Genomic DNA, 19,701 nt, shown 5'->3' on the forward strand with positions numbered 1-19,701 from the left:
CCACTTCGTGGTGGAGTCCCGGCTTTTCACGTCACTTTCGGCTGACTGTTCCTGCCCCCTTTGGAAACTGGCACCATTTTGTGCACCTTGAATAGCCTGTGAATCCCTTACAGCAGTTTCCATTGCAAGCACTATTTCCAACGCTTTCTTAAAATCAAGATCCACTTCAGCCAACAATCTTCACTGAATAGCATCATCTTGCACACCATAGAACAAGCGATCCCTGAGCATATTATTTAGGGTTTCATCAAAATCACAATATTTCATTAGTTGCTTTAATTTCACCACAATGCCTACCACCCCCCCACCCCCACCGCCCCCCACCCCGCCACCGCCCGGGGCTCTAAACTGCGAATTGAACCTGAACCTCTGCATTATGACTGATGGTTTGGGTTGAAAGTGGCCCTTAACGAGGTCTACCAATTCACAAAATGTCTTCAAATCGTGGGCACTGGAAGCCATCAAGCTTCAAATTAGATTGTAGGTCTTGCTCCCACAAATACTTAGGAGAATCATTCTCCTCTTTTCCTCCCCCATGATTTTGTTGGCTTGAAAGTAGAACCCAAGGCGTTCTACATATTAATACCAATCCCCTGTGAATGGTTCAAAGGGATCGATTCTGCCAAACTGTGGCATCGCGGATCAGTATATCTTCCTTCCTTTTAATTATCTTACTCACAATTGCTGGACAAGGGACAGCACTGGATCTGATTTATCCTCATTGCCAGTTTGTTATAGAGTTGATTTTCCACCAATTTTCTTGGTGGAAACATTAAACTTTATTTACAAGGCAGCAACAGCAGCTACATGTGTACATCAAGTTCTATAACTAAAGAAGAACTCCCTCCTAGAGGTTCCCTGTGCTACAAACTTATTGGTTTACACAGATCAAGTGATCTTATAACAGAATTATTCTCGAAGTTACAGTCCTATGTTTGTTAAAACTACAATTACTGCAGTGTGACAGATCAAAAATCATTGTGTTAATCTGTATTATCATGAAGGACAAATGCCATAGTACGTTCTAAGACAGTAACATATCTTTTGCATTGAAATAAGACTAATGCATGAAGCTCAAATATCACCTATTTGGTAATGCTTCATAATACACTCCAGACTCTCCATTTTCTTGCTGGAAAGTTCCTTGACATATGGTTTGCAAATTGTTGTCAAGACCTGACTTAGGATGTAGTAATTCTACTAAAAGGAATTTAATTGCCAGTAATAATTTTAGAAATTCAATGGCATTTATATTGTTGATCAATATAGAAAATGTTATCTTTTAATGTTAAGCTGGTACATAACATTAAGAATGGATTAAACAGTGTCAACTCTTTGATTTAATATGAACTGCATAGGGGGCCCACATTTCACTGTATTTCATTATGTACATAACTTTACTTAGAATGGTTGCAAGTTGGGGTTGGCAGATAGTTCTCAGAAACTAAATGAGCTTTTCCTATTAGAGGCTCTGTCATTATTATTAAGTCTGATTGACTTCCTGCTCTCTAATGGGCATGTTCAGTAACAAAGTGCGGAATCCTCTCTTTCCTGGTTTCTAAGAATTCTTGTTTAATAGATTTCAGAAAATACGTTCCCATTTAGCTTTTGCAATGAGTTTTGTGCCAACTCAAAGTCGATACTAGTTAAACTGCCATCGTATTGCACACAAGAACCAGGATTTTACCAGCCCCCTAGAGACAGGATGGGAGACAGGACGCTCATAATATTGTGGCTGAAGGCATCGAGAGGGAAGGCTAATGTCTTCCTGCTGCGATGGAATATTCCCAGAATCGGGAATGGTAGTGGTTCGACTGCCCACCAACTGGAGGAAAGCAGCCAATTAATCCAATTAACTAGCCTATTAATGGCCATTTTGCAACTGACAAGTATTTTACTCATAGTGGGAGCCACAACCCCCCCTCCCCACCTCCACCCCACCCACCCCCCCCACCCTCTCTCCCCACCCCCACCACACAAATTGCATAAAGAGGCCACCTGATACATCAAAACTGTCTCTCACTTGTTTCATGGGATGCGGTGAGGTGGGTGGTGGGGTAGCGGGGTAGGGTGGGGGGGAGGGGGTGGGTGGCGTTGACGGGAGGAACCTTCCTTTCTGGCTGTTCCATGGCCCAGAGGAGCAATGGCTACCCTCGTCACCCTCATATTACGCCTCCAATCACCACAGCCTGCCTGGCCCCAACACAGAAATAAAAGTTTCAACAGGTGGCTTGTCTCTTTCCCCTGGTAGCCTCAGCTGCAGACACCTCTATTGGTGGTGCTGCCAAGGCTGCAGTCCTGCTAGCCCTTGATTGGACCAGCAGCTTGCAGAAGTGAGCCATCCTCCTTAATTAGATGACACGCTGGCGGTGGCCTCATAAGTGGCCACCATCAATAAAATAGCCTCTGCAGTCTCGTTGCCTGCCAGTGCTCACTCAGACATGCCAAGACCCACAGAGTGCCGGTAAAATTTTGGTCAAGAAGTCAACAGAGGAATTGCTCGACAGAAAAAAAAATGACCAAGGTCCACTTAGTTCGTTTTCATCACCCTGGTATTTACATTTTACAAGGATAATGGAGTCATTGACTTGTGGTGGCATCAATCTCTATCAATTAGTCTACAACAGACCCTGTTTCAGGTTCAAAGATTGCCTTCTCAGTGAGACTCTTTATTGAACTGAGCTAAAATGGCAGCTTACAGAGAGCTTCTCATGGCAGAGGTCTCATGAATACAGCAAGCCAGGTAGGACATGTAGCAATGTTGCATTTCAAAACCCAAACAGACCCAGATATAACATGTGAAAAACTCCAGTGGTGGAAAGCCAAGGTCCAAAGTCGCTTTTTTCCTCCCTAGCTAAATTTACCACATGGCATGTAGCTGTCATTATTTATATACTGTTCTCAAAATGTTATGTTATGAAGAAATCTACCTAATTTGTATTTGAATGAGTCAATACTAAATGCTTCCACAATCTCCCCAGGGAGCCTGTACCATAGATTGACTACTCACCCACTGAAAATATTTGAATTTAACCCATTTCAAGTGCAGGCATGTTCTCTGGTTCCACTGTTCTGGTGAAGGTGAAAAGCTTGTCATGGTCTACATTATCTACTCCTTTTAAAATCACAAAAACATCGGCCACATCACCTCTCAGTCTTCTCATTACATATGAGAACACATGGGTGTGCAAATGTGTATTTTCAATAAGATATAATGGCCGGGATTTTCCGGCCCTATCGCGGGTGGGACCCGCCACGGGTGAGGCAGTGCCCCAGCCAGAAGTCCATTGACTTGCGGCGGGACTGGAAGATCGTGGTGGTGGGCGATTGCGGAAAATCCCGCCAAATGTATAATAAATATACACTCAACATTATTTTAACATTGTATTTTATATCCTTATCTTATATACTATTTTACTTCAATATTTCTATTCATAACTGAATAGAACATTTGACAATGAATTGGAAGCTAAATTTGGTTGTGGTACAGGAGCTTCCTGATATAATTGAGAAACTGGAAGATGCAAAACTAAAGTATCACAGCACCACAACTGACTGGTGAGTTTTATCACAGTGACAAGTTTATGTAGGCCTTTGCCATTATAAATGTGGACACAGTAAGTTCTAATGGGAAAAGTTCACAGAGAAGCATGCAGAAGATGCGGCAATAAGAAAGAAAATATTGTGGACATGAAGAGCACACAGGAGTAAATTCATGGCAAAATATTACAAGCTATCGCGACAGATAAAAGTAAATAATTTCAAAGGTTTAACACTTGCTTCTAGTCATCATGAATAAGTGTGATAAAATACAATTCTAACAAATCTATATAATCAATGTTTAATAACATCTCCTCTGTGTCCTTGCTCCTTCCTCAAATGTCCTCAGTTAGAGTGGGAGGCTCAGAGCCTGGACTGAAGTACCCTTTCTCGAATTGATTAAACTTTTCAGCACAGAGGGAGGAGGGCGACAATCTCGGTTCATTAATAACAACTCAACACAATTACACATTCCTAAATTATTCATTCCCATGACTTTAAGAGCTTGTTAATCCTGTGCAGACATTCTGCAACTTATTTTTGAAAGAAAATGTCGAGGCCCGAAAGCTGTAGTGTAGCATTTGCTGTGGATTGTGTATTGGGCTGCTGAATGTGCTTAAAAATGAGAGTTTGGTTCATATCCTATTTCCATTAGCAGAGCAGCAAATTTTGCCATAAACATTGATTTGTTATTGAAGTCTGCTAAGTATATGGAAAAATATAAGAATGTGTAAAGACACATTTCATCAGTTTGCTTTGTCAATTAGGGCCTTTTCTCAGACTCAGAAGTTGATAGATATACATGAGTGTACACACAACGGGCCATCTGGAGAAGTCAACAGACAACACTTTTCATGAATCTTAACATGAAATTGATCAATTGGTTGTCTGCTGCTGGCATTGCCTGGGTATTACAGGCTCATTGCATGTCGAGGTCCAGTCACACTGAATCTATTTTCAAAAGTACAGGATCAAAAGGTGGGGAAAAAAAATCATCCAATAGAAAGTATGCCAGCTATAAGCTATCAGCCATGAGAAATGCTGGAAAGAAGTAAGAACGTCAGCACACTTAAGAGCCGAACCAGGACAAGAGAACTGGCCTCCAAACTCTCAGTGTGATCAAAAAATACTACAGGCGTAAGCAATTATAAAACAGCCAGCTTTTAATGGGAAAAATCTAGCTGAAAATATTTTTTTTCCTCTTATGCTTGAGTAAAACACCAATTTTAATTAAGAACAATTTATATCTATATGCTACTTTATCATATCTTAAGTAGATTCCACATTTCTTCACAAACAAGGTATTAACTTTTAGAGGGCATGCCAAATAAATGAGTAGAAAATCAGTTTCTGGTGGTATTGTTTAAGGCATCTTTATCCACCAGGACTTCAATAAACAGCATAGTGTCAAGTGATATTTTACATCTAGCTGAGCAGACAGATGGGTTTTCACATCTCATCCAAAAAAAACCAAAACTGCTTTAGCATGCGCTGAAATATCAAATTAGATTATGAGCTCAAAATCAAACCGGAGCTTAAACCCACAAGTTTCTGATTGATGATAAGAGTGTTACAAACTGAGCCAAAGCTAATACTTAAAAAAGGTTAACAACATCAAACAGTGTGCTTAGAATTTTTCAAGATGCTGCTTGTTCTATTTTGCAGACTTTGATTTATGTCCAATAAAATCTGAATTCTCCTACTTCAATGCAACCTACTGGTTTTACTGATGGCCAAAAGTGGCAGCCGAATGCTGCCCTGATATCTGCATGACCATTATCCCTGACTCAAGGGTAACAATTCAGTAACTGCAGAAAGGAGATGGTCTTCTGTGAAATTGATGTCATATATTCCATACTGTAATAATTTCAGACCATCATTTTTATGTTATTGCAACTGCATTGTTAACATCCTTGAGTTGTTTAACTCGCAAATTTGGAAAGAAATAAAAGTGGCCCATTGAATTTGAATTTTATTGAAACATTCATCTATGCTTTGAGATACTTGTTGAGCTGTGTACGCAGTTTGTACCATTCAATGTTTCTTTTGATGTTATTTTTTTTTTAATTGTTATAAGATTCCTTTAGAAAGCAGCTATATTCTTAATGACATCACACCTAATACTCAAAACATGTTTACCTCATCAGAAGCTGATGAACCTCATAAGTATTTCCAGCATTTGCGTTTTTTCTTTGCACCTCGTCTTTCATTTTCTAAGTGGCCAGTCAGATGATTAAGACTGTAACTTTAGAACAAGGTAGTTGAAAGATGAAGGAAGGACATGGTTATAAGTTTCGGGCCTGCCAATTATTCTCAGACGTACTGAGAAGCTGATGACTCCTGTAAGCATGACTCAGGAGTGTAATAAGAAGCTCACATCCTTCCCTGCCCATGAATCAGATAGTACATCTTTACAAGTATCTTCATGTACGTTCCTTTAATATATACAAAGGTGGACTGAAATACATTAGTGAGATGAGGACAAGTACAAATTATTAAGTTGCTTTACCTTGCAGACAGTGAGTGACTTTTCGGATTAACAGAGGAACTCAAATCTCACCTTGATTCAACTAATTTCAGAACCCTCTTCAAGAAGTTGGTGAAGAAGGAGAATAATTACACAGTCCATATTAGCAGATTTATTTAACTTCTCAGTGTAACTTTCCAGTTTAGCTTTCCACTAACATTTTTGAGCCTGGCTAGCTTTATGCTTGAGAAGTGAGTTTCCCTTCGAAAGTTCAAACATCCTGCCCTGGATTACTTGGCTGACTGACTAACCTCCATTTTTTCCTAAACTCCCAGCATCCGTAGGATGTTGAAGGGTGGTGGCTCCAACTCTGTCCCCATTTTGGGATTGGCCAGTACAGCTGTCAGGAAAATCAATTACTCCCCTCTACCAAGAGTACATTCTTAAACACTGCATCATGCTGGAACTCAATGGAATAGAAACATTCCCCTTCAGTTGGCATGAATGTTCATTAGGTTCTGTAAACTCTGTCATCATATAATTTCAAAATTCTTTGCATGGGTTTTCACCATTCTTAGCCTTGATAACTGTGCTATGTATAACCACCCAGGTCATTGAGGTTGTGGGCACACAATGCAGCATTAGTGATGGCATTTTATCAAGTTTGCCCCCCTATCCAATTTTGATATAATGGGCCAGAATTTTAGGCTCCCCACTGGTAGGTTTTTAGGCGGAGGGGGAGCGTGAAATTGAAGGGACGGGATTCACTGCGGGTTCCCCCCAGCCTGACTACACAGTGACTTTACGCTGGGGCAGGCAAGGCCTCGGATGGTCAGCTCACCTTTGCCCCAGTTGAAGCCCTTAAGTAGCCAATTATTAGCCATTTAAGGGCCATTTCCTACCTAGCCTCAATTTTTAGTCTGGCGGGAGGATTGAACTTGCAAGGGGGAAGCCCAATAAAGAGCAGCATTACATCCCAGGCAGGAAATTGGTGGGGGGTGGGAGGGGAAACGCCTCCATCAGAAGCCCCCTTCTGAAGCCGAGTACCCACCTCTTAAGGTCCGGTGGCCTCAGGACTTCCCTCCCCAAGTGAGACCCCGCCATCCGAAAAATTCAGGCCATGAAGTTATTGTGTTCCAATAATAACATAATGATAACTGTGGGGCTGATTGCCATCTCAATCCAATGCTTCAGCATAAATTGGCCTGTGTGTGATTTTCAGGAATCTGAACTCTATATTGCTAAACTCAACTGTATTTTAAGAATCTGCTAATTCGCCTGCTGTAGGCGAGTATGACATTCTACTCCGTGTCCATCATGTCACATCAGTGGTAGTTCTGTACAAAATGTTGTCTTCTGGGTTGCCCTGAGCAGTAGTTCTAAGGCATATGGTGTGCCAAAAAGAGGGAAGGAGATATTGATGACTATACAAGAGGGGAGTACCTTTGGAATAATGTGACAATTCAGCTCAATATAGTACCTCTATAACATTGTTAAAATAAATTCATTAATTATATTTTGAATCCTTATGTTATAAGCAGTACATGCAAGTCTAAAATAATTAACTTATATTTCACTGGTGTGGATCATTGACACAAATGAGGTTATCCTAGCCAGTGACATTTATAGTGTTTCATGCATTCTTCTATTTACCATCCGCATGGTAAGCTCACATAGTTCCTTAACTCTTTTTAATGATCTGAAACTTTGTTTTTGGACTAAATATTAATAGGAACTGAATTGCTGGTAATTACATGAGTGAATCTGGTTTCACCTTTATCAATAATTTTTAAAAAGACAATATAATTAATTATTTGATGCTTGAAGCATACATAACATTAATAATTAACCTGTTGTGTGAAGTTTTGCTCAATGGCATGCAGGTTCATAATTTCATTGGAATAGTTCATGGTGCATGGCCCTTTATTATAATGTGGGTTAAGATTGACAGGTAGTTATACTTCCCCATGATGAAAATAAATTAAATGTATTTTATTTGTTAGATACTTTGATGTTCAATTGACTCTGCTCAAGTGCTTGTCATACTGTGGCGACATATAGCTACACCATACAAATTCTTTTTTCCATTTCAACAATTCTTAATTCCTGAAAAGCCATCTTGCATTTCACCATAATAAAAAGGCATCACAAATGATAAAATTTATTGGAAACCCTAAACTTATCTACACCACCAAATTTGATCCATGCCTTTAATAATATAATTGATTGGAGAGCTAAGCCTGCCTGAGCCTTAAGTTCTGAGCCACCCGTCTCACCTGTAGGGATTCAGCAAGGTACCAGGTGTTTATGCCTATGCTCCAAAGATTTTTTTTGATTGACAGTAAACTGGGACATTCACAGGGAAAGCCTCAGGCATGTGGTAATATACCTTCAAGGGATATCAGTATGACATTACTCGAATGGAAGTGTATCATGTGATCCAGCCCTAGTTTCACTTTTGCTTAGGGCAGAGCACACACACACAGCTCTGATGACTTCAAGTTCTATATCTATGTATAACTGCTCTCATGTGCCTAGTATTAATGAATTAACCCACAACGTGTTTGTCCAATCCCTTATGAGCGATTGGTGCCCTATATCTTGTACAGCAGATAAGCCCAAGGTGTTATATCATTATATTAACATGACAAGACCCAACATCACTTGCAAAGCCATGTATCAATGAAAAATAACAACACATGCAATGCCTCAGGGAAACAGAAAGCTAAATATTGTTGGGTTGAAGGAAATGAAATGATTGATCTTCCTATTAATTAGACATAAAAATGTGATGGTGGCAAAGAAACAGGAGTGCACTCAAATTGGGATGGGATCCAGGTACAGTTCACCGTGTATGTGGCTAAAATGGCAGGAGCTAATACCACAGGTAAGTAGCCAACCGTTTCCTTTGTTTATTACCAGTCAGTTGCGGATAGCACTCACGGTCCCAGAGGCAGTTTGCTTTCAAGGAAGGGCAGAAAGATCAGATGATTGAGATGCCAGCTGACAACTTAATATGAATCTAGGAAGGGAGTGGTAGATAAATAAGGAGGGGGCTATGTGTTTTCTGTTTTCCTTTTTATTATGGAACCAAGAGGCCAGTCTTGCTCATTCAGTCTCCACATTCTGTTAAGTATTGAAAACAGAAAGTTCTGGAAGAAAACACAACAGATCTGGTAGCATTTGTGGAGAGAGAAATAGAGTTAAAAGTCCAATATGACCCTTCTTCAGAACTGTCAGTCTGAACTGTCCCAGTTCCAAAGAAGAGTCATATTGGGTTCAAAATGTTAACTTTGTTTTTCTCTCCACAGATGCTGCCAAACTTGCTGAGTCATACTAGCAATTTCTGTTTTTATTTCAGATATCTAGCAACAGCAGTATTTTGCTTTTAAGTATTGTTAAGTATTTAAGCAGTTAATTGTTGTTTTAAAAATCTAGTGCCTTGGTGGCAGCCTTCAGTGGCTCATTTAAGGACTGCTAGTTAGGCCTGCATACGTGACAGCCCCAAAGGCAGCAGAGCTGACATCTACTGCATGTAGGCTAAATGAATGACCAGTTTGGGCTTAAATCAGACATTACATCTGTTATTAGCATGTTCAAGTAGCCATTCAAGGCCCAGTTTAAATGCCTTCCAGGAATGCCTCACCAACGACCGAGCCAAAATGGCTTAATTATTCACTCCCTCCACCACCATTGTGGCTGCAGCATGTACCATCTACAAGATGCACTCTAGCAACTCATCAAGGCTCATTCAACATCACCTTCCAAGCCCACACCCTCTAGCGCCTAGAAAAAGGGGCCAAAGGCACATGGCAACACCGTCACCTGCATTTTCCCTCCAAGTCACACACCATTTTGACTTGGAACTATATTGCCATGTCTTCACTGTCACTGGAGGGACGTGGTGGTGTCGTGGCGTTGTCACTGGATTGGTAATCTAGAGACTCAGGGTAATACACTGGGGACCTGGGTTCAATTCCTACCACGGCAGATGGTGGAATTTGAAATCAATTTTTTTTTTTTAAAGTCTGGAACTAAAAGTCTAATGATGACCATGAAACCATTGCTGAATATTGTAAAAATGCAACTGGTTTACTAATGCCCTTTAGGGAAGGAAATCTGCTGTCCTTACCTGGTCCCCTACATGTGACTTCAGACCCACAGCAATGTGGTTGACTCTTAAAATGCCCCCTGAACAGGGCAATTAGGGATGGGCAAGTCAGTGATGCCCACATCTCTGGAACTCTCTTCCTACAGCGCTGTGGGCACACCTACACCACATGGGCTGCAGCGGTTCAAGGGTTGACCTTCTCAGATGCAATTGGAAGTGGACCTTGCCAGTGACAACACATCCCATGAATAAATAAATCGGATGCAGAAATTTGTTCTCCATCCACTCCATTACCATTATTCTTCCAGGCTCAGCAAACAAACTTTTAAACACCCCCCCGCCACCTCCATGATCTCCCCAACAATCGCCATCACCCCCACATCAATCTCTCCCCAAAGCCCCATGTTCTTCCCCACCCCAGCAATCACCTCTCCCAGTTGCCCTGTACCCAGCCCACCACCTTTGTTACCATGATCTGAATGCCCAAACACCACTGGACCTACCTGTCCCTCTGGAGCATTCTCAGTCCAAAAGGCAGCCAAGAACTTGCGTACCATGGAGATAAAACCCTATGGTATTCCTGACCTTAAATGCTCTCTCCAGCTCCAGAACCCTGCTGCTGTAATAAGCAGGGTTGAAACCAAGATGCTTAAGTTAGGATAGTTCATTCAAGGCCAAATTAGAGACAGGAGGCAAAATAAACAGACGAAAAGAAGAATGGTTTTAAAGAGAGAGATAAAAGAAACAAAGGAAACATTTTAAAAAGTTAATTTTTAATTTTTAAAAGAACTTTGCACAACAATAAAAATTTGAAGGAATTATATTCCACACTTGTAAAAGTTAATTTTCCATACCAGTGGTTGGTTGGAAGTAATAAAGATGTATTGCATAATTAAAAATTCACATACTCTTGAATGAACAAACAACTTTTTCTGGCTTGTTTAGTGGGCAAGTACTCCAGCTTCATGCCTTGCATGTGTTTCAATGCTGATTCTCTCAGCCAGATACTGTTAGAGCATAGACTCTGGAGAAGCAGGGCACCACAGGCAGCAATGTCCTGATTTTTTTGGCATTGAGCTGTGCATGTGCAGTCACTGCAAATTGCCATCAGATTTGATGTTTAACAATGATAAGCACTGACAGTTTACTATTACTTCATTCACAGACTCCAAACCAATATCTCTAATAGTGCAGCAGAGATAAAAGGAAGGCTGGTGTATTGTGGTGGGGACAAAAGCCTACTTTATCAAGTTTAATTAGTAATCAAGTGTAATTGGTGTAATTGTAATATAATCCAGTAATAGCATAACATGTGAATGGACTTATTTTTATACATGCTTCTTTCCATTCAGGCATTGAAGAAGTGTAATTTTGTTTATGTCCTATCTAATATAATTCACTGAGAAATCATCAACAGCTTTAGAATTCACATTTTGTATATTTTATAAAAAATACTATTTATAGAGTGGAATTTTCTGGTCCTTCCAGCAGTGGGTTTCGTGGCGGGCAGGAGCAGAAAATTCCTCCGGGAATCCTGCTGGCAGGAAAACAAGTCGGAATTTTATCCTCACCACTTCCATGGCAGGCTGAGTCCGCATTGGATTTCCCACTGCCCCATGACGGGAGCCTCATCTGCATGTATTAGAATGTCATGAATTAAAAACGCAACTCACCGGAATCACATTCTCTCTCCTAATTACGTGCCACGCCAGCGGGAAATTAGACCGGATATAAGTGGCGTGCAGCAGTTCACCCTCACTTCACTCGTGATTTTTAGGTGAGTGCAACATTGAGAGCCTACCTGCAACAGCACTGCTCTGGGTCCTCAGCAGTGCCAGTGTTAGCACACACTGGTGAGGGTTTATGCTTGGGCTGCTCACACTGGGTGCCTGCTAGATTCCTGGGCTTCGCAACTATCACAGGCTTCCTTAGAGTACAGGGTACAATCGATTGCACACATGTGGCTTTGAGAGCTCCATGGCAGCAGCCCCTGATGCTCATTAACAGGAAAGGGTTCCAATCCATAAATGTTCAACTGGTGTGTGATCATCAGCAGTACATCATGCACGTTTGTGCCTGGTACCCTAGGAGTTCCCAGGACTCCTACATCTTGAGACACTTCAGATATTTGAAGGGCTACACCATTCCAGGAGGAGTAAAGTGCAGGGAGGGGGACCTGACTGCATTTCTCCTGTCCCTTAGTGACATGCCAGTGACCTGAAAGGCCTTTACAACAACTAACATCGAGAGCAATGTCAGCATTAGGACTTGAACTGTCAGCCCTCACTAAGCCCTAATCTTTGGAAAGGTCAGCAGCCAAAGCTGCAGTTAGCTGCTTTAGGAGGTGAAAGGCAGCACAGCAGTGCAAACCCTGCATCAAGTGGCCTTGATGCAAACGTGGTCTCCTGAATGAGACACTTTGTGCTGCCACAGAGATAAGTACATGGCTGGAGAGACCATCATGGCTGCAGGTCTTGTGCTTTGGCGCAAACAATGAAGACAGTTCATGGTTGATGAAACAACATTAATTGTAACCTTCCAAGGCAGATGAGCACAATAACCCTAAGGTGTCTTCTAAGGAGTAAAGGTTCATAATGCAATTTGCAGTCATTTTCAATAAGGAGCTTGACACATCTCATTGACATTACACACCAGGTAAGCAAGATAAATGAGTCAGCTAAAGATTGCATAAATGTGAGGCTCACAAAAGGAGGTGATCACAGAGTGGGGCTTAGGTCAGCCTCACAATAAGAGAGCACATAGAATCATATGCATGGTTCATTCTAATGACAAGAACATTGTCAAGAACAACAAATGTATTTACAAAGGTGCAAGATATAAACAGTGAGTGAACACCCATGACCAGGAAGAGATGCCAATGTTTCTTAATTTTCCTAACCATACCACTACATCTCGGTGCATCTCTGACATCCACTAAGAGGTGGAGACAGCTTGCTGAATGCTACGCCTTGTTGTCTTTGATGGCTTTTGCGGGCGTCCTCTGGAGGGCTGAGGCCTGGAGGGCCCCACCTTATTTTAGGTCCCCTCAGCCTGTGGAGCTGGAGGTGAGGGGGTCACAGGCAATGCAGTTTGGGATCAGCTGGACAGGCTCAGAGTTACCTGAGTGAATGCCCCAGGGTATCCAGCTGTTGATCCTCCTCCCTTTGGGTGCCCCAGGGCCCCTTCCTGATTCCTTGAGGAGAAGGTCACCTGGAGTGAGGTTGAGATGCCCTACCCCCCTCTTACCTAGCCACTGATTGATCCCACCAATGCCTATAGCAATGGAGTGTAGGTCTGAGAACAAATCCAGCAGGATCTGCTGGACCAAAGTCTCCAAGGCAGCTGCCATCCTTCCCATGGAGACCTCGAGGCATTCGCACGTTGGAGCCATGACATCAGGCAGAACGTGGATGGACTCCTCCATCTTTTGGTCTAGTATGTTGACTGCTTCTCGGAACTTTACCTGATTTTCCATTACCTGTCTTTGCATCTCCAGCATGTTGCAATGGTCATTTCAAGAAGCTCATCATCTGATTCATATTCAGTGGGTGCCTGTTCTCCATCAATCCTGAGAGTGCCAGAGACATGGCTGTCACTGTCCCCGACTGCTGCAGAGATGTGTCTGTGAGGTGTTCCCCAGAATGTGACCCAGAGTCTAATCTAGATGTGTGAGCCACCGGGGTGTGTCTCTGTGCTGGTGGAGGGTGCAGATGAATGCAGTGACTGGTGTTCTTCAAATGGTTCCTCAATATCCTCCTCTGAGGTGACCTGGGAGCTGGGGCTTATGTTGCCTGTGCTGGTAAGAGAGGTAGATTTAGTTCATGAACAGGCTGAATACAACATTTTATGAAGTTCACTGAGAATGTCAGGTGTGATCAACTCATGGAGGGCTGATCCGTACTGGCTTGCTGGGGGAGCCTGATCTTGCCTTCCCCACAGGAGCGATCTCTGTTCTCCTCTGCCAACTCGGTAGCGTTCTCCATAAATTTGGAGAGCTCTTGGATGGCAGCCATCCTCCTCCAGCCTGGAACCTCTCCCTCTTGTTGTGGGCAAGCTTGGCCTGCATGAAGATAAATGGGTGGAATGTGATGAGAAGGGATGGAGCAGAGGTTTAGAAGCACGCAGGCCCGCTGTGTGTTCTGAGCCACCCCCAGTAAAAGATGCTGTTTGTGCAGGATGGTAGCTGAGATGCTGGTGAATAGGCTTTCAATGTTGACATCTCCCCTACTAGTATTGTGGGAGATCCCTGAGCTGTGTGATGCTTTGAATACAGAATTCCATGATGAGAGTGTGAGTTTGGAGTGAGCTGAAGGTTGACTTACCCTGAGATTATCCCTCCTCTTCCTGTACTGGACAGCATTTCTCTGGCGGTTGCCTTTGGAGTTGACCTCCTTATTGACTGCCTCCCAGGCTGGTGAGGTGAGGTTAGTCGTTAGTAAGGGACATGCGAGGATACAGGCAGCTACATCAGAGTGAGACGGAGACCAAGTGAGTAGCGAATTAGGCTCATGCGGTAAGTTCTGGTAAGTCCTTTTCAGGTTTAACTTTAGATTAAGAGTCAAAGTTTGACATAAGTAAGTTAGGCTAGCTTGTTAAGGAAAGAACTGACTGGAGTGGCAGTTATCTGTCAATCACCTGAAAGCAGTTGGTTCAAGTGGCGTTAATTACTGTAGCAGGAAGACAAAATAGCTAATGACTCATCAGTGGGTCTAGAAAAGACACAGGCTTTTCAAACCACATGGCCAGTAAAGGGGGCGTGAGGAGACAGGTGACCAAGCCGGAATGAGGCGGAGACCAAGTGAATAGTGAATTAGGTTCACGTGGGAATTCAGTGCACAGGGAAAAGAGGTGTGTTATATGTAGGAATTATTCTAAGTCGGGAATGGGTACAGCTGAAATGGACCTGGGTGTAAACCTCACCTTCAGAGCTAGGTTTGAAAAAAAAAAATCGAACGTTGACATCACAGGAAACTCGTAAGCCCATTGGTTGATAAGAAGCTGTTGTTAGGGAGTGTTGTTAATTAGCTGTAAATTAGAAGAGCGTATTATTTTTAAATAAGCAGCTACTTGGACCTGAGTAAGAAACACTAGGAATAAGGGGAAAGCAGGGCCAGTAACATAAAGTAATATAAGTAAACCAAAGTAAAATAAAGTTAATGTAATGCAATTAAAATTAAGTCATGGCAGGGAAGCTCTGCCGTGTGGAATGCATGTCCTGTAATAAGTGGGAAGTTGTGGTGCTACTGTTGACCTAGATGGCCACATATGCAGGAACTGCTGCCAGCTGCAGAAACTTGAGCTCCAGGTTTCAAAGTTTGAGTGGTGGCTGGAGTCACAGTGGTTTATCGCGAGGCTGAGAGCTACATGGGTAGCACATTCAGAGAGGTGATCACACCACAGATTAGGAGCATGGAGGCAGAAAGGGAATGGGTGACTGCCAGGCAGTCCAAGAGAACCAGGCAGATAGTGTAGGAGTCCCTTGGGGTCCCACTCACTAATTGGTTTTCCATTTTGGATACCAAGGAGGGCATTGGTTCCTCAGGGGATCATACAAACATGCAAACAAGGAGCAGGAGTAGGCGATTCAGCTCCTCGAGTCTGTTCCGCCATTTAATAAGATCATGGCTGATCTAACAGTAACCTGAAATCTGCATCCCACCTACCCCCGATAACCTATCACCCTCTTGCTTACCAAGAATCTATCCACCTCTGCCTCAAAAATATCCAAAGACTCTGCTTCCCCCACCTTTCCAGGAAGAGAGTTCCAAAGGTTCTCTGAGTGAAAAAAAAATTGCCTCATTTCTGTTTTAAATGGGTGATCCCTTATTTTTAAACAGTGACCCCTAGTTCTGGACTTTTCCACAAGAGGAAACATCCTCTCCACATCCACCCTGTCAAGACCCCTCAGGTTCTTATATGTTTCAATCAAGTCACCCCTTACTCTTCTAAACTCCAGCAGATACAAGCCTAGTCTTTCCAACCTTTCCTCATAAGACAACCCAACCATTCCTGGTATCAATCTAGTAAACCTGCTCTGAACTGCTTCCAACGCATTTACATGCTTCCTTAAATAGGGTGACCAATACTGTACAGTACTCCAAATGTGGTCTTACTAGTTCTGTACAGCTGAAGCATAACCTCCCTACTTATGTAATCAATTCCCCTCGTAATAAATGATAACATTCTATTAGCTTTCCTAATTACTTGCTGCACTTGCAAACTAGTCTTTTGTGATTCATGCACTAGGACATCCAGATCTCTCTGCAACTCAGAGCTCTGCAATCTCTCACCATTTAGATAATATCCTATTTTATTCTTCCTGCTAAAAGGGACAATTTCACATTGAAAGTCAGTCTCAGTAATGGTGACCATGAAACTGTCATTGATTGTTGTAAAACCCATCTGGTTCACTAAAGTCCTTTCAGGAAGGAAATCTGCTGTCCTTACCTGGTCTGGCCTACATGTGACTCCAGACCCACAGAAATGTGATTGACTCTTAACTGCCCTCTGAAATGGCCTAGCAAGACACTCAGCTCAAGGACAATTAGGGATGAGCAACAAATGATGACCTTGTCACGAATCCCTATCCCAAGAAAGAATAAAGAAAAAATCTTTAGAAAGGATGTGCATTGCAGAGAGTGCAGAAGTGGTTTACAAAAATGGTTCCAGGGATGAAAAACTCCTGTTATGAAGATAGATTGGAGAATTTGGTACTGTTCTCATTAGAGAGGAGAAGGATAAGAGGAGATTTGATAGAGGTGTTCAAAATCATGAGGGGCCTGGGCAGAGTAGTTAGGGTGAAACTGTTCCCACTTGTAAACGGATTGAGAACAAGAGGGCATAGATTTAAAGTGATTTACAAAAGAGGCAAATACAATGTGAGAAAAATCTTTTTCACACAGCGCGTGGTTCAGGTCTGGAATGCACTGCCTGGAAGTGTGGTGGAGGCAGGTTCAATCGAGGCATTCAAAAGGGCATTAAATGATTATTTAAATAGAAACCATGTACAGGGTTATGGGGAAAAGGCAGGAGAATGGCACTGAGTCATAATGCTCATTTGGAGAGCTGGTGCAAACACAATGGGACAAGTGCCCTACTTATGCACCATAAAAATTCTGCGACTTCCTGAATCCATCCCTGGGAAAAAGAGCCTCCTGGTGCTGGCGGACACCTCTAATGAAAGCCTCCAGGGAGCCATGGCTAAACAGTGGCACGCTCTTTTTGTTCCTTGAGCCCCATCCCCGGAACTTCTGACCACACAGCTATGCTGCAGAAAGTAATGTGTGTGTTCGGGTGGTGTTTAAATATGGCGCCAGGAACTCTAACCCCATGAGGTGACAGCAGGCGGACAGAACAGTACCCACCCTACCACATGATTCAGCAAGCAGCTTGCCTATGCATAATTAATAAGGTTTCAGGCAGATGAACAGGCATTAGAACCCAACCCGCCAATCAACAGGAAGCTCACTGCTAATCCCGCCCGCCACCGCACTTAGTCTCTAGAATGGAAAACTCTGTTCATAGTTTTAAAAATTAGACCGAGATCTAATTTAGGGCGGAATTTTCAGTGCCCACCGGCGTCGGGTGTGTCGGTGGCCTTAGCGGACGATATGGCACGATTGGTTTCACGTTGGTGTGAAACCAATTTCTGATCGTCTGCTCAGCCCACAAATGGCGGGCTGTGTTTCCTGCCAACGACGTCGGGAACCTCGTTGTAATACATCAGCATATCATTATTAGGCCAGCCCGCTGGCATCATCCCACCACCTCCCCCAACCCGAATCGTCTGTCCATGTCGGCGGGAAAGAACGCCAACATGTTTCACAACATGAAAGGCGTGCACTTGGCAGCCGGCACTTTGAGGGAGGTGAGTACACAGTATTGTTGTGCAGCGCTTGCCAGGGTCACCTGTTGGACTTCAAGCTTATGGGCCATCGGGGGTCAGGGTTAAGGGCAGCTCTGCTGTTGAGACAACTGGTGGTGGGGTGGGGGGGTGGGGGGGGATGGTGGTGGGGGTGCGGGTAGCAAGGGCTCCCCTGCCATTGAATATAGTGCACAAGCAATCGAGGTGGGGATATGGTGGGCGAGGGAGGTGGTCACGCATTAGGGACATCCGTATAAAGTGACCATTCCGCTGCAGTCGAGACAATTCAGACGCAGCCACATTGATATGATTGGAGTTGTGCTTCTAGTTTATCTGCCCACTCAAGCAATGCAGAGGCAACAAAGTGCCACCAAGTGCTCAGAGCTTTTCACGCCCCCCACCCCAATCCCCACCCCCGGCACAGGCTGCAAAGTCATGAGCATTTTAGTGGACTGCAGAACAGCAGTTGGATGACTGCACATGTTGTACAATCTCCTTGCTAAAGCTGGCCATGGGGCAGTCACTGCTGGAGGCACTCAGAGCCCCTTGCAATGTCAGCATCCTGGTTTGAACCAGTCTCCTCCATGGTTCAAGCAAACAGTGCAGCCTTGCAGTGCAGGTTAAGAGAATGCCTGTGCCTGAGCTGAGAGCACAGCAAGCAGTCCAATGGGTAAAGCTGCTGCCAATCATTCAAGTGGAGTGGGGCGGAGGCGGTGGGGTTTCGGGCAGCCATGCAGAGCACTAAACTCTGGCCACCCAAGTGGTGGCCAGCTCTTTCCGGGAAGTGTTAAGGGGCCTTCAGACAGAACAAGGACAGGTTCTTAGTACACCCATGCTAGCCACGTGGCTCTCTATTTCATTTTGCAGGAGTACATCAGGATCATGGAGCCTGGTGAACTAGCTGTACACCAGATGGCCTACAGAAAGTGAACAGGACAGAGGGGAGAGCAACTGAAGCTCCTGGCTGCACAGAGGCAGGAGAAGCAACCTCAGGAAGAAGGGGCAGCTGGGGCTCCCGCACACACTGCTGAAGAGCCACAGCGAACTGTCGCTGGTCGGCACTAGTGACACCCAGGGTATATAGACACTGCCTTTCCTTCCTGCAGATAACCGAGAACCAGTGTCGTCAAAGACTGCGTATGTCTAGGGAATTGGTTGGTTAAATCTTCCAGCTGCTGCAGGATTTGACACCACAGGGACATGGAGGGCATCCACTGCCAGTGGCTATGAAAGTGACCACAGTGCTCAATTTCTACACCAGTGGCTCCTTTCAGGGCTCCACAGGTGACCTCAGTGGGATCTCACAAGCCTCCACCCACAAATGCATCCATGAGGTCATGGGTGTCATCTTAGCGAGGAAACACAACTTTGTGCATTTCACCCGGGACCAGGACAGCCAGGATGCAACAGCCATTAAATTTGCCCAGATCCCAGGTTTCCCACAGGTGCAGGGTGAGATCGACTGCACTCACATGGTGCTCAGATCTCTGTCACAACACACGGTGAACTACATTAACTGCAAAGGTTTCCATTCGCAGAATGTGCAGCTGGTGTGCGACCACCAGAAACGCATCCTGCAGATATGCGGACAGTTTCCAGGGACTGCACAACTCCTACATTCTCAGTTGGTCACAGATCCCTGAAGTCTTCCAGGGTCCACAGAAGGGTTGGCTCCTCAGGGACAAGGGCTACCCAGAAGCTGTGGCTGATGACACCCAT

General features: G+C 43.7%; 1 protein-coding gene across 1 annotated transcript in view; it reads right to left on the reverse strand.

The window, feature by feature from the left end:
• cbln4 (cerebellin 4 precursor) overlaps positions 1-19,701 on the reverse strand; it is a 171,898-nt gene that overhangs the window by 60,298 nt on the left and 91,899 nt on the right. The window lies entirely within an intron of this gene.

The sequence above is a fragment of the Cetorhinus maximus genome, chromosome 13 (assembly GCF_964194155.1).
Source record: "Cetorhinus maximus chromosome 13, sCetMax3.hap1.1, whole genome shotgun sequence".
NCBI classification, from domain to species: domain Eukaryota; kingdom Metazoa; phylum Chordata; class Chondrichthyes; order Lamniformes; family Cetorhinidae; genus Cetorhinus; species Cetorhinus maximus.